Genomic DNA, 14,748 nt, shown 5'->3' on the forward strand with positions numbered 1-14,748 from the left:
CCCCCACTCATGCCCCGTGTCTGTCTCCTGTTACCCCCCACCCCCTGCTCATGCTCCGTGTCTCTCTCCTGTTACCCCCCACTCATGCTCCGTGTCTCTCTCCTGTTACCCCCACACCCTCTCATGCCCTGTGTCTCTCACCTGTTGCCCCTCACACCCCGGTCATGCCCCGTGTCTCCCTGCTGTTGCCCCCAACCCCCGCTCATGCCCCATGTCTCTCCTGTTACCCCCCCAGCCCCCTCTCATGCCCCTTGTCTCTCTCCTGTTGCCCCCCACCCCCGAGTCATGCCCCGTGTCTCCCTTCTGTTGCCCCCCACCCCCCAGTCATGCCCCGTGTTTCCCTGCTGTTGCCCCCAACCCCCGCTCATGCCCTGTGTCTCTCTCCTGTTACCCCCACCCCCCTCTCATGCCCCGTGTCTCCCTCGTGTTCCCCCTACCCCCCGCTCATGCCCCGTGTCTCCCTGATTTTGCCCCCCCACCCCCAGCTCATGCCCCATGTCTCTCTCATGTTACCCCCACACCCCGCTCATGCCCCGTGTCTCTCTCCTGTTACCCCCCACCCCCCTCTCATGCCCCGTATCTCTCTCCTTTTGCCCCCCACCCCCGGTCATGCCCTGTGTCTCCCTGATGTTACCCCCACCCCCCGCTCATGCCTCGTGTCTCTCTCCTGTTACCCCCACCCCCCTCTCATGCCCCGTATCTCTCTCCTGTTGCCCCCCATCCCCGGTCATGCCCCGTGTCTCCCTGATGTTACCCCCACCCCCCGCTCATGCCTCGTGTCTCTCTCCTGTTACCCCCACCCCCCTCTCATGCCCCGTATCTCTCTCCTGTTGCCCCCCATCCCCGGTCATACCCCGTGTCTCCCTGATGTTACCCCCACCCCCCGCTCATGCCACGTGTCTCTCTCCTGTTACCCCTCACCCCCCTCTCATGCCCCGTGTCTCTCTCCTGTTACCCCCAACCCCCCACTCATGCCCCGTGTCTCTCTCCTGTTACCCCCCCACCCCCTGCTCATGCCCTATGTCTCTCTCCTGTTGCCCCGCACCCCCAGTCATGCCCCGTGTCTCCCTGCTGTTGCCCCCCACCCCTCGCTCATGCCCCGTGTCTCTCTCCTGTTACCCCCCAACCCCCTCTCATGCCCTGTGCCCTGCCAAAGTATCCCTGAACTCGCAGGCACCTGCACTAAAGAAGAAAGAATGGAAAACTTAGGATCAGGCAATGGGAAACTCACATTGGACCCCCGGTGAATCCTATGTTAGTTTCATGACAGTCGTGCTCTCCCTGGTTGCAGGATGAAGATCAGCCGGGGCCTCATCTAGGGTTTATTCCTGACCCAGCGATCAACCCTGTACCAAGTCAGGCTCCCTATATTCCAGTGGAGGAATGGGTAAGGGTAACCTGCCACATCCAATTTACCAGGAGCAATGGGATCAGGATTAGTCTCGAAAGAACACTCTCAGAGTCGGGTTCACGTCCTCTTCTCTCACTGCCAGTGTCAGCTCAAACTCATCCTGGACTTGGAGCAGATGGTTCCATTGCAAGGTCTTGATGTTTCTTGGCTGTCCTCATACCCATAGTCAGTAGACAGGCAGCACTACTAATTGATGCTCAATGTTGAATGGTTGAGACTCCCACTTGTTACTCAGCTTGTTCTGTCCACTCTTTTTCCAGGCTGTGGATCAACACACAATCACCAGGTGGAAGACTTGCATCAATGTGCAAGATGCAAGGCAACTGAGGATCTGTGTAGCCCAGAATTGGTTTGAGTATTCGAGGAGCTCAAGTAGTGAGGATCTGCCTCAGCTCCTTGAATGCCTCCTGGCATTAGTCGGTCCACCTATCATCAAAGGGCTCATGTGGATTGTGTAAATGGTCTGCAGAGTAGTCCTGCCGCTCCTTTAGTTAGGCAGGTATCCTTTGATGAGGTCCACAAGCGGTTGCCCGATGTTGGCATATCCCACAACAAATCTCCAGTAGCTGTTAAAGAAAGGAAACTCTGTAACTCCTTCAAGTTCTGAGGTCTTGACCAGGGGAGGAAGGCTTCCGTCTTTGCGGGATCTACAGGAATGATGTCTGCAGAGATGATGTTTCCGCTGTATTTGCTGCTTGTCCAGCAAAACTGGCACTTGTTCACACTGACCTTTAGCCCTTGCTCCCTTAGGCAGTAATTCTGCCAAAAATGCCACATAGAGTCCAACGAAAAAAAGGGATCATACTCCGCCACCACCACGTGTAATCCACCTGTAAATCTGCCAAACTAAGTGGTGGCAACGGTACGTCCAGTGGATTTACAGACAGAATACTGCCCAACTCGTAATCACCCCCATTGTCAGGTGAGATTTCGTTCAATTTCTGATTTGGCCATGTACTAAGCAGAGCATGATGTAACATTACCATTACATGAGTTCATGTTAACATAAAACACACTCAGGCCTATAAATACTTTCTTAAATGATTTCAACATCTTCACAAAACCTCTCTTTTACTTCCTTGAAGCATTACATATCTGTAAGGCATTTAATGTCAAAGAGTCCACATACAAAATGTTTAATATCATAATACATCTTCATTAAGGAGACTTCAACATCATCACACACCATCCATGTGAGGACTTCAATATCATCACATATCAACCCTGTGGGGACCTCAACATCAGCACACACCACCCATTTGAGGACTTAAATATCATCACATATCATCCCTGTGGGGACCTCACCATCAGCACACACCATCCACGTGAGGACTTCAATATCACCACATATCAACCCTGTGGGTACCTCAACATCAACACACACAATCCATGTGAGGACTTCAATATCATCACATATCATCCCTGTGGGGACCTCACCATCAGCACACACCATCCATGTGAGGACTTAAATATCATCACATATCATGCCTGTGGGGACCTCACCATCAGCACACACCATCTATGTGAGGACTCCAATATCATCACATATCATCCCTGTGGGGACCTCACCATCAGCACACACCATCTATGTGAGGACTCCAATATCATCACATATCATCCCTGTGGGGACCTCACCATCAGCACACACCATCCATGTGAGGACTTCAATATCATCACATATCATACCTTTGGGGACCTCACCATCAGCGCACACCATTCAGTTGGAGGATTCAATATCATTGCATTCCATTTCTATGGGACCTTGAGCATAAATACACACTATTCTTATATGGCCTTCTATACAATGACACACCATCCCTGTGAGGACCTCTATGTCATCAAACAACATCCCAACGGAGACCTCAACATGACCACACACCATCCTTTTGGTGGACTCAGTACCATCATATCAGCTCTATTGGGACTTCAGCATCATTACATACTATTCGTATTCACATACCCTTGTATGGCCAATTGGGTGCATCTGTGGCTTCATTTGCATCACCTGAATGCATTTTCCTTCACCATTTGGGTATTTTTGGTTGAATTGGCCACTATTTTTGGCAGTGTTTCGTTCAGTATTTTTACCTGAAGATAGGATGGAATTAGCATTTTTATTTCCAGCTCTAATTCCACTGGAGGATTTATCCCCGGGGGAATCATCACTGGTTTTTATTACTTATTCCTCCAGCGCTCATTTCTTCTGGGTTAATTTCACCAGAGGAATTAGTGTCCATTTTCAATAACCCTTATATCAGCAGATTGATCAAAGTGGCGCTAATTCCATTACTGCCACTTTTTTTCCCTTAGAGATCAACTTGTAAGGAAACCAAATGAGTATCAATTAAACATCAACTTTGTGAATATTTTTTGAATAATCAGACAAAATGTGATGCCAACATTCAATTAATTCACATATCAGACTATAGACAAGATGACATCCGTGCACATAATGTGTTGTCTTGACAGTGTAGAATTCAATTTCATCACACACCACCCCTATGGGGACTTCATCAAAATCACAGAAAAATAAGAAAGTAAAGTAGGTCATATTGTGATTCGTTTATTACAAAAGTAGTCAATGCTTGAAATGAATCTGGAAGTGTGTTGTGCAATCAATGAGGGAAGATTTACATTGCATATCAATTATATCCAATTCTGTAAACATACAAAATACACAAGAAACAGCTTAATTACATTATTTTACATTTAAACGCAGAGTTCAGGCCATTTAAAACACAATTGTATTTATGTATAAATGGTTCCCATGAATCTGCTGTCTGCTGCCTAAGCATGTAGGGCATCTGATTTATCAAGTGTGTTTAAATTCCTGTCCGTGTGTTGATGACTGCAATACCACACCCACCCTGCGGGGGCAGAGCTGAGTAAAAAATCAACACACCAAAATAAACACAGGTCCCCACAAAGCCATTTTTTAAAAAGTTCTAAAAATTGGCACAGATGTCTTTTAAGTTGTTTTAAGTCATTTGGAAGGCATTACCATGTGGGGACTTGGGTTTAGGTCCCCACAGTGAAATCAAGTCCCCACAGCGTGTGCATGTTTACACACCCAAGTCCCCACAAGGATAGTAACACAAACTCACACACACACACACACACACACACCCCCCCCCCCCCCCCATAATCACAACCATTTACACCTCCCCAGGGGACAGTGCCTACCCTCTGAGCAACCACATGATGACGCCAACCCGGAACCCCACCACACCACCCCAGGTAAGCTACAACGCTGCCCATATTGCAACCAGGGCCATAGTGGAGCGCACATTCGGAGTGCTCAAGTCACGTTTCCGCTCCCTTGACCGCTCTGGCGGACAGCTACTCTATGCACCCCCAGTAGTGTGCAGGATCATTGTGGCAGCATGTGTCCTGCACAATGTTGCAACATGTCAGGGCGTACCGGTGGACATGGTGGTGCCCCCACACCCCCAACCACAGGCACAGGCGCTGCCCATGGGAGGGGACAGGGCACGTGGCGAGGAAGCCCGGACCCAGCTTGTGGCCACATTTTTCACCTAAACTCCCACCCCTGCGGAGTGCACACAGGCCTGGCACATACCAGGTGACAATCGATGATGACAAAGAGACAGTCAACTGTCACAACCTTACCACATTGTCTGCATCCCTACCTACTTAAACACAAGCTATCCTGTGTGACCAAAAGGCACACATGTGACATATGACATGACATGATATGGCATTTGTAACATGCCTATTCACAAGTGTTTCAAGGTGCAACAAGGCAGGGAGGGGGAACAAGGGAAGACAGACAACAATCCTACTAGGCCAGGTGTCATTTAGATTGCGCAAGTGCAGGGGTGGGGGAAAGGGAAAAGTGCAAGGGGAAGGGGAGGGGGGGAGTGCAGTAGAGGGTAAGTAGAATAAAAAACAAATAAATAGGCCAGCTGGTGGCAACTGCAAAGGTAAGTGCAGACAAGTGCAGGGAAGGGGGGGCTGTAGGGATAGAGAGACAGTCCCGTAGTGCAGGGGTTGCCAGGGAGGCAGTGCAAGTGGAGAGTGGCTGGGCCAGGGACCGAGGTTGGTGAGAGTGGCCCATTTGCAGATTCAGTGCAGTTTCAGTGAAGAATTTAGCAAGGGAGAGGGAGAGAGAAAGCAGAAGCAAAGAGGAAGGTGTTGAGGTGCTTCCGGAACCGGAGATGGTTCTCTTCAAGTTCCAGGGAGGCAGGAAGGCTGTTCCAGAGGGAGGCCCCTGCCGCGGAGAGAGATCTACCCCCAGCTCGTTGCTTTGAGAAGCTGCTGACCCTGACATGCAAGGTGTGAATCACACACACCTGCGAAACAGGCCATGACCATCACTGTTATGTCACTCAAACCCTCCCAAACCACAACATGACATGGCAAGCAATAGCCATACACCAACACAGTACCAATAGGGTACACATTGCCATGTTAAAAATGTACATTGGCATCAGACAATGATGCCTGACATAGAATCAGATGAAATGACTGACCAACAACCTCCCACCCAAAATAAGTAATTCCCAAATGCACTACAAAAGTTGTAGCCGTAACATAACAATGAATGCCTGTCTACATGCACATTGTGCAGTGCAAAATCAACACTGCAGCTTCTGTGTGCTGTGTCCAACTCCTGCAACACACTGCTCAGCGCACAGCACAGTGAACAGCTATTGTGTGTGATGCACACCCTGAGCATCACATCTAAGTGACAAACCACATCAAAAAGCAAATTAGGCATGTACAGGATCCATAATTGGTCACAGAACATGTGCTGCAGGGGCACAGTGGGCACCAGAAGGCAAACAGAGAGTACACGTGGATATACAAGGGTGGTTGTACATGTAGTGCATCATAGTGCGAGTGTGTGGGTCAGTAAGGACATCAAGTGACCATCAGTGTCCTCTACACATCACATGTGAACATTCACCATGTGTACACCCCAGCATGTCAAGCCACAACCCTCACACCTGAAAGGTAAACACAACACATGAACAGGCATTGATCAGCAGAACACATCATGTACATTGGATACCACAATTACAATGTCAGGGTTCCCATCACACTGCAGGGCAAGGCAACTATCAACAACAAAACACCCCCCCTCTGTCACAAATCACCATGACCCACTGAACAACTGCACCTGGGTCATGGAGCCTTCAACCCTCAATTTCACCTGGCCAGAGGATCACCCTTCCCCACCATCTCCCACCTTGTGTGTAAAAAGGTGCCTGCACCCTCAGAGTCCACCTTCATTTGCAAAAACACAAATTCCAAGGCAGAAAAACAAACCAGAACAGCCTCCAGTAGATGACTTGAAGTAGCAGTACCTCACAAAGGCCAAGTACTACCACAATGATGTACCAACCAAGGTAGCACAGTAAAACAATGTCACAACAGGATGTGATCCATGCGTGGTACATATCAAAGAATGATGCACCACGAACGGATGTGTACTGTCACAGCTCCCGTGTACAGGCGCAGGAGTGGCACGAACCAACCACCCCCACCGTGGCCCGGGTGCCTGCAAGGTCAAACTCACACAGGCCTCTGAGACCCTGGTGGGGAAGGAGGTTCAGGGATATGCAGTCGGGACAGGCGTTGGCACACTGGATAACTGGAATGAGTGGCAGGAGAGGGGAGGAGGAATGACACGTGAAAGTAGGGAATGCCCAAAAATGTACTACCTGCATGAACACATACACAATCCTAACAAACTTGTACATCATTGTCAGGGCCTTCCGGAGTCCAGGCTTAGGAGTGGTGCGAACCAACCACCCACTCTAGGGTTTCGGCGCCTGCAAGCTTGGGGCTTACACAGGCATCCGCATCCCCAGCGGCGAAAGAGGGTTAGGGAACCTTGGTTGGATAGGTACGGGAAGCAGGAACACCGGGTAGAGGGTAGAGGGTTTAGAATTGGATAGGACTCCGGGTGATTAGGGAAAAAAAACATACCAAATTGAATTACACATTCATCCATGCATTAGTGCACCCCCCAGCAAGCCTATGCAGAGAAGTTTGAAAGAAAAGCAACAAGACACTTAGCTCTGGTTTTGAGTGCTGGCCTCCTGCCTGTGCACTCTCAGGTCTAGTTACAGGAGCACTTCAATGCTGCAAAGAGAGCCACAGTTAATAATCTGTGCGTGCCCATAACACAAAAACACACCACCAAATATGCCCCATAGCAACAAACTACTCTACAAACAGACAATCTGGTGTGGATGCTTCGTACCCATATGTAACATTACCCCTGTGATGGGTCATACACAGTCAATGCAGTAAGTCAGCCGCCGGTGGGTGCGTGGCTAATGGAACACCAATGTGTCACAATTCACACAACATGCAATGTTCCCTGGGTAAGCAGACAGACCCATATAGCAAGGCATGACTTCAGAACAAGTCGTGTTCCACCATGACCGAAACAAAGTAGGCAGTGCATGTTTTAAAATGTACATGGAAATGAAATGCACTGCACCCGAGTATGTCCCTTGCTGTATGTCCCTGTGAGCTGCTCCTTTCCATGTCTCGGAAGGCTACATGGGTGATACAAGTGCCTCAATGGACCTTGGTGTACCGGAGGGTATGTGCCACTGCCCCTGCAGGTGCCCCAGACAAACTTACAATCAACAGCTATCAGTCCACCAACACATCTGAGCTGTATTGTGTGCTTCAACACCAATATTCGCCCAAGCTCACCCTCAGTGCTGCTACTAAGCCTGCATGTGCAACTGGCCTGGTGGAAGCTTTGCTGTGTTGTGCCCCCCCCCCTGTGCTGCTCACCTTGCCTGGAGGTTGTTGGAACACGTCAGCAGTTCTAGGATGTATGGCTGCAATCCCAGTGCCTCTGCTTACGCACACATGTGCATGTGGGCACCAACAAACGTGTCCAGAATCCAGACGTCCAATGGGCCATGTCTGCTGGCAAAGGTGGTCTGGAGGCTCATCTCCCTGCAGAAAGGGCATGAAACACATGATTAATGCTTTAAAGTCACATGTGTGTGTCTCTTCAGGCATCTCATTACTGGACCATGTCAGAGACGTACATCAGAAATCACGCCATCAGTCCATCTTTCACATCCAAAGTGTGGAACACACTATCTACGGCATGAATTGCAACAAGCACGTGTACAGTAAAGATAAGAAACATACTACACAATGCATAGCAATGAATGTACACATTAATCATGAAACACCCCATCTAGCAAAAGCAGAACAGTGGTCAATAACACCGCAATCATCCCCACTAAGGGTGTTAACACAAGTTACACAGCACCAGACATGCCACAGATATGACAGTCCAAAGCCCTTGTGTAATAGGCTGTTACACCCAACCATCCTTGCGAGCCCATGGATAAGGGAGGCAGGAGTGGCATATGTGAGTCAAGGACCCCAAGCAGCAAACACATACACAAGACAATCCTGAAGGGCCCAGCTGCAACAGATAGTGGATGCTTTCAAAAGCCACAAAGCACCGCACCGTCACATGAAAGCACAATAGACAAGCAATTTTAAACTATATTAACTAATTACACTAACTATCAAACAGAAACTTAACTAACTAATCTAAAAGAAAAATCAAAAATGGCCACATATGACCCGGGGGGGAGGGGAGGAACCCAGGAGGGGAGAGGTACAGGGTGCTGCTCAACACCCACATGCGATGATGCTGAGCCAAAAAAAAAACCTCCATGGGCTCAACGCCTGCACCGCCCGACCGATGAGGGAGATAGATGGTCGTCCGAGTCTGGCTCATCCTGGAAAGGAGGACGTGGCACTGTAGCCTGGCCACACCTAGCCGCAGCTTGCCCCTCGACGGCAGCAAGTCTGCCGGACGGGTGAGCCTGGTTCTGTGTGGCGATGTGACGTGATACACATGCTTCCTCTTGCAAGGTAGCGCATGTAACACGTAGTCCTCCTACAAGGCCTGGCTGGACAACCGCTGCACCTCCTGGCAAGCCTGTAGCTCAGCCGAGATGGTACGCTCAAGCTGTGCAAACCTCTCCTCTGCCCGCTGCCTCTGGGACATCATAAGGACACCCAGAGTGGATTTGAGGGAAGCATACTCCTCCCTCAGTGCATCCATGTGTGCCTCTGCGTGAGCAGAAATTGCTTTACGCAGAGATGACATTTCAGCCTGGCGTGCCCTGTCTGAGGCCGCCATGCCCAGCCTGAGCGAGCGGGCCGTGGGCCGTGCCGCCTGCTGCTGGAGAAGCACCTGCCTACCAGGGGGGAGCACAGATCGGGCCACAAGCTAGATGCTCTCAGCTATGTTCTCCATTGCTGCCCCCTGCCGTTCATGTCTTGCTCCTACTCAGTATACTGCGGTTGCACGCGGCGACCGCGTTGCTGGGTTTGACCCCTGCGGGACCCAAGGACTGGGTGTCCTCACTGTTTTGGCACTGCCCGCGGCTACACGACTACATGCCCCCGTTGACGTGATGTCCCATGCACATCAGTGACTGGTGTGGAGGGTGACCCTGCATCCCGATCCACCACGGGTGGAGGAACCAAGACTGTCTGAACCCTCAGTGCAGGTGTCGCGGACAGAGGAGTGTCCACATCAGAATCACTCACCCCTGACACATGGACTTGATGCTCATCCAAATCGACATGGACGTCAGAGTCGTCATCAGGGCTGGACTCATAGGCAGCCAGGGACAAGATGGACTGTAGCACTTGGGGTTTTTTGTGGCTTACCAACCACCGACCCCCACTTGTGCCGGGTTGATGTAGTGGTAACAACCCTGTGTCTGGCATGACAACACCATCCTCCGCCTCCATTGCGTCATCACCTGAAAAATATAGAGAAAAAAGGTCTCTACACATGTCAGAAGCACACAATACACACACACACACCGACAACAAACACATCAGGTGGACATGTGACACACAAAATAGAACCTGGCATGCATGCTGGGTCAACTTTGAATTGCTTCTGTGATCAGACCTGTTGAAAGGTGGCAGTTTGCATAGAAGTGGGTCTATGCAGTGCACAAAATGTGTATGTCACTCACTACCTACATGTACAAGGACTCCATGGTGTGTGTCAGGAAATGTTAAGGTAGTGCAAGGTCAAATTCAGGCATCACGTGCACTGTGCATTCAATGGGTAGCATACCTACAAGCAAAGCACCCCTCCACCCAAGTACAAAAGCAGGGATGCCTAGCATGGTATCAAAAGGCTGACCATAGACCTGTGTATTGACAGGCAGTGTTGACTGGCATCAACAGCTTAATGTGATTCAAGTGAAAACACTGCAAATGATGATGGGACAGTAAGCAGGACACATGATGAAAACTCTGTAGGCCGCCCACGTGTGAAGAAGACACTACAACAGTCGGACAGAGTCATTGGCCATTAAACAGGCTGAGGCCTGTGACCCACACAGATTGTCAGACCCTAAACATGTGTGCAATGCAGTACTGAGCCACAGTTGACATGGGAAGGCTGATGAGATGCCATGCAATGTATGTCACCCAGGACTTGTATTACAGTGATCATCCAGTCAAGGACACATAGGGGCATGCGTGCAATGCACATGGAGCATGAATGGGCACTCATGTCCCTGCGGGGCATCTGACCTATGCACACTACAAGTGAGATACCATGCATCAAGTACTAAGGCTGTGCCACACAGCATATGTCTGGCAGATTGTACGCTGGAAGTTAGCATGTACACAGGACGCATGAACAGGAAAGTACACTATGGCAAGATTGAAGCAGTCCAGTGCAAAGGTGGAACTGGGGTGCAGAGTGGCGGAGGTGGGGCAAGGGAGCATGCCTACATGGAGTACCCGCATGCAGGCAGAGGACACATGCACGTCAGTCATGCAATGACATTGTGCCAGGGCTGAGAGGAAGGTCACCCCACGCCACATGCAGAAGGGCCAGTGAGCTGGAACATGGATCGGAGGGATATACTTGTAACCAGTATGTGCAATAGTGGTGATGCGGACAGTCCCCATCTGCTCCACATGTCCAGCATCCAGCAGAGCAGACATGCATCAAGGAAGCATTGCATTACTTACACATCAGAACCATGTACACGTCACATGTAGTGTCAATCATGCACAGCACAACCCACAAGCAAAACGCACACGCCCTCAACAAACACGCATCAACACTCACTGGACTGGGCATCAAAGTCCAGCATCTCTTCCACTCCTTCGACCTATTCAGGTGGTATGAACTCCGCAATGAGTGACTCATGCGGAGTGAGCTCTTCCTCCTCTGGTGCAGGCCCACCGCCAGTCACCAGAGTCAAGTTGTAATTTGAGGCACGCTTAGCCTTAGCGTTGCGTTTGAGGTAATTCCAACGCTTTTTGCACTCTTGAACCGTGCGCACCTCATGGCCGAATGAACTGACATGTTCTGCAACATGCTTCCAGTGGGTGTCACGGTGGGCAGCCGTAGTCTGACTATTGGCACCCACTAGCATGTCACGGCTGTGGCCCTGCACGTAGTCCACGAGGAAGTCCAGTTCCTGCTTGCAGAAAGGCTTCTTCCTCGACGTGCAGGAGGTCGTGGCTGTGTGTGGGGTCCCAGCCTATGCTGCAGGTGCAACCTTCCTCCTCTTGGACGGTGGCACAGACCCTGGATGGCTAATGCCGCCCTGACCAGTATGGCCAGTGGGTTCAGTGGATTGAGCCAAGGGAGTGGAGGTGGAGGGACGACCAAAGGCCTGACTTGTGTCAGTGGCATCTGGGTGCCCTCTAATGGACCCTACGCAGCAACATCCGCTGTGGCAGGGTCATTGACCGCAACGGTCCTGGTTGGCAGACTCACAACCGGGGTGTTGTTGGGTGCATCTGCCCCTGCACTTGCCAACACATGGTTGTTCGGGGCAGCAGATGACATAACTGCCCCAGGGACACGTGTCTTGGTCAGAGCAGCCCTGCGTGCCCCTATGGTTTCCCTCCTGGCCTGTTGGAAATCTACCAAGGGCTCCTCAAGTGCCAACGCAGCCTCTGCTGGCAGACCCTGAGCCTGGGTGGCGGTGTCCACAGCTGTAACTGCAGCTACCACTACCCTTGGGCCCGTGGCAGTCGATGGAACGGACTGCCGGGTCACACGGGCGCCAGTGCCAGATGCAGAAGCTGCATCCCCCAGTACCACAGGGGGTGGTGGCATGACTGCACCAACACATGGCACAACATTGTGCTCAAGTGGCGCACCCCTGCCTCTTCTCCCTCTGTGGCCGCCCTGGAAACCCTGGAGTCCCCCTACTCCCTGGTCACCACGGCCATGTCCCCGACCATGCCCGCCACGAGGAGTACGCCCAGCTGAGGCGCCCCTCACCTTTGGTGGCCTCCCAACCATGGCACAGATGTAGTAGTGCCAGCACAGATGGAGTAGTGCCAATGGGAGTTGTACACCACAATTGACCTGGGCAATTGGGGTGAAGGGGGTGGGAAGCAAGATGTTAACAGCCCCCCTGCACCTGCAAGGCTGTATGTGACCCCGGTGATGTAGTGACGGGTCACGCAACACTCAGGCACCCCAAAACTGCAGTAAAACCGTGCATGCAACCCTGCAGCCTACGTGTGTGGAATCAACCTCCCGCAGTACGCGGTGGCACCCAGTAACACGAATAACGCGTACGCGTGGGACACGCAGGCTACTATGACCTTGAAAATGGGTGCGATACACAGGGGCACCTGCAGTGGGAAAAATAGCGTGTGCGACTCACCATCTGACTAGCGCGATCCAGAAAAACACGCGTAGCCAATGCCCCCGCCAAAAGAAGAGATACGTCCTTGATAGCTGTGAAGTTGTGATGGCGCGCAAAACAACAGGAAGCAGCAACACACGTCGGTCTCCACGAAAGGCATGTACAGCGAACTGCTGCCCCCACTCACCTTTAACCCGTGCTGAGGGAAACTCCTGCGCGCGTCACGTCACTTACGCGCATGGGCCCTTTCCTCGGGTTACACGCATTCCCATGCGGATGTGCAGTTTTTCATGTGCGCTGAAACACCCGTGCATGCCCGCGCACGTCACGTCACAGAGGCGCTTACGCTTGAAGGACCTTTGGTCCAATGAAATCGCGTCTGCGTGCAGATGTGATTACGCGCTAAGGGCCTTTCCTCGAATTACACGCTGACGTGCAATTTTTTCACGTGCCAAATCACTCCGTATCAAGGTTGCCATGCGAAAACACACGGAAGACCACGCTCCTGCCCAAAAGGCCAAATCACTGCCCCCCAGAGCCCCGAGCACGCTCCCACCTGCCGCCTGCTGCTGCCTGACTGCCTGCTGCCCACGTGCCCTGCGATTTGGTGTTTGCACATCAGCCATCTGCAGGGGTCCAGTTGCTGTGTCCACCCCTGCTGGAACAGAAGACTCCTGACTGCGATACCATCGCTCCACAGCCCAGCCCCAGGACCCAGTTGCCCACCCACGCCTGCCTCGGGGGTCACCATGTCGGGGCAAACACCATCTGGGACCACTGGCGACCCCCAGCCCGAGGGGCAGAGGGCCACCAGCTTCAGTCAGAAGAAAGTTGGTGTCCTGGTGGAGCTTGTCCTGGGGCATTACGATGCTCTCTTCAGATCATCACACGCCGACAAGGAAGGATGGGACAGGATCTGGGATGACGCCCAGCGCTCCATGCCCAGATCCTTGAGAGGCAGACCCGTCTGGAGTCAAGCGGTAAGTGGCCAAGCATTGCTGTGTGAGACAGGGCATGTTGCAGTGTGCTGGTTGTCTGATACTTGCCTGTATGTGTGACATAGGCCATGTACGCATGTGTGTGTGCAGGGACATCATGGTCATGCATGTGAGACCAGTAATGTGTGAAGCACACGGTTGGTGTATGTATTTAAATGCAACATGGGGAGCCCTATGCAGAATGGACACATGAGAGCATGCCAGTCTCTGTTCCTGGACATGGGTGGGGGTGAGGAATGGGTGCTGATGCCATGTACATGTCTGGTGTCCATGTCTGTGTGTCTGACCTGCATGTCTGTGACAATTTTCAGAATCACTGATGCAGCCTAGTTATCCTTGCATCCACTGTGTCTGGGGTGTACGAGTCCAGATGGATGAAACTACGGTGAAGTGTGTGCATGTGATAGGCATGACCCATGATGCATGTGAGTTCCGAAACAACATTGTATGTTTCAAGAGTCCCTTGGACATGTTTGCTAATGTCCATAGCATGTGCCATGCCTGTTACTGCATGTGTTTTGCCTGCACTGACCCATGTGTTGTGGAGGGACATGATGGAAGTGATCTTTGACAGTGCCACTCATCTGCTATTGCTTCCTGTCTAGGGGACCATTGTACAGAACCATGATGCTTGTGTTCTATGTCTCCCTCTACACAGCGCAAAGTG

Source organism: Ambystoma mexicanum, chromosome 1q (assembly GCF_040938575.1).
Source record: "Ambystoma mexicanum isolate Mex_15411 chromosome 1q, UKY_AmexF1_1, whole genome shotgun sequence".
NCBI lineage: Eukaryota > Metazoa > Chordata > Amphibia > Caudata > Ambystomatidae > Ambystoma > Ambystoma mexicanum.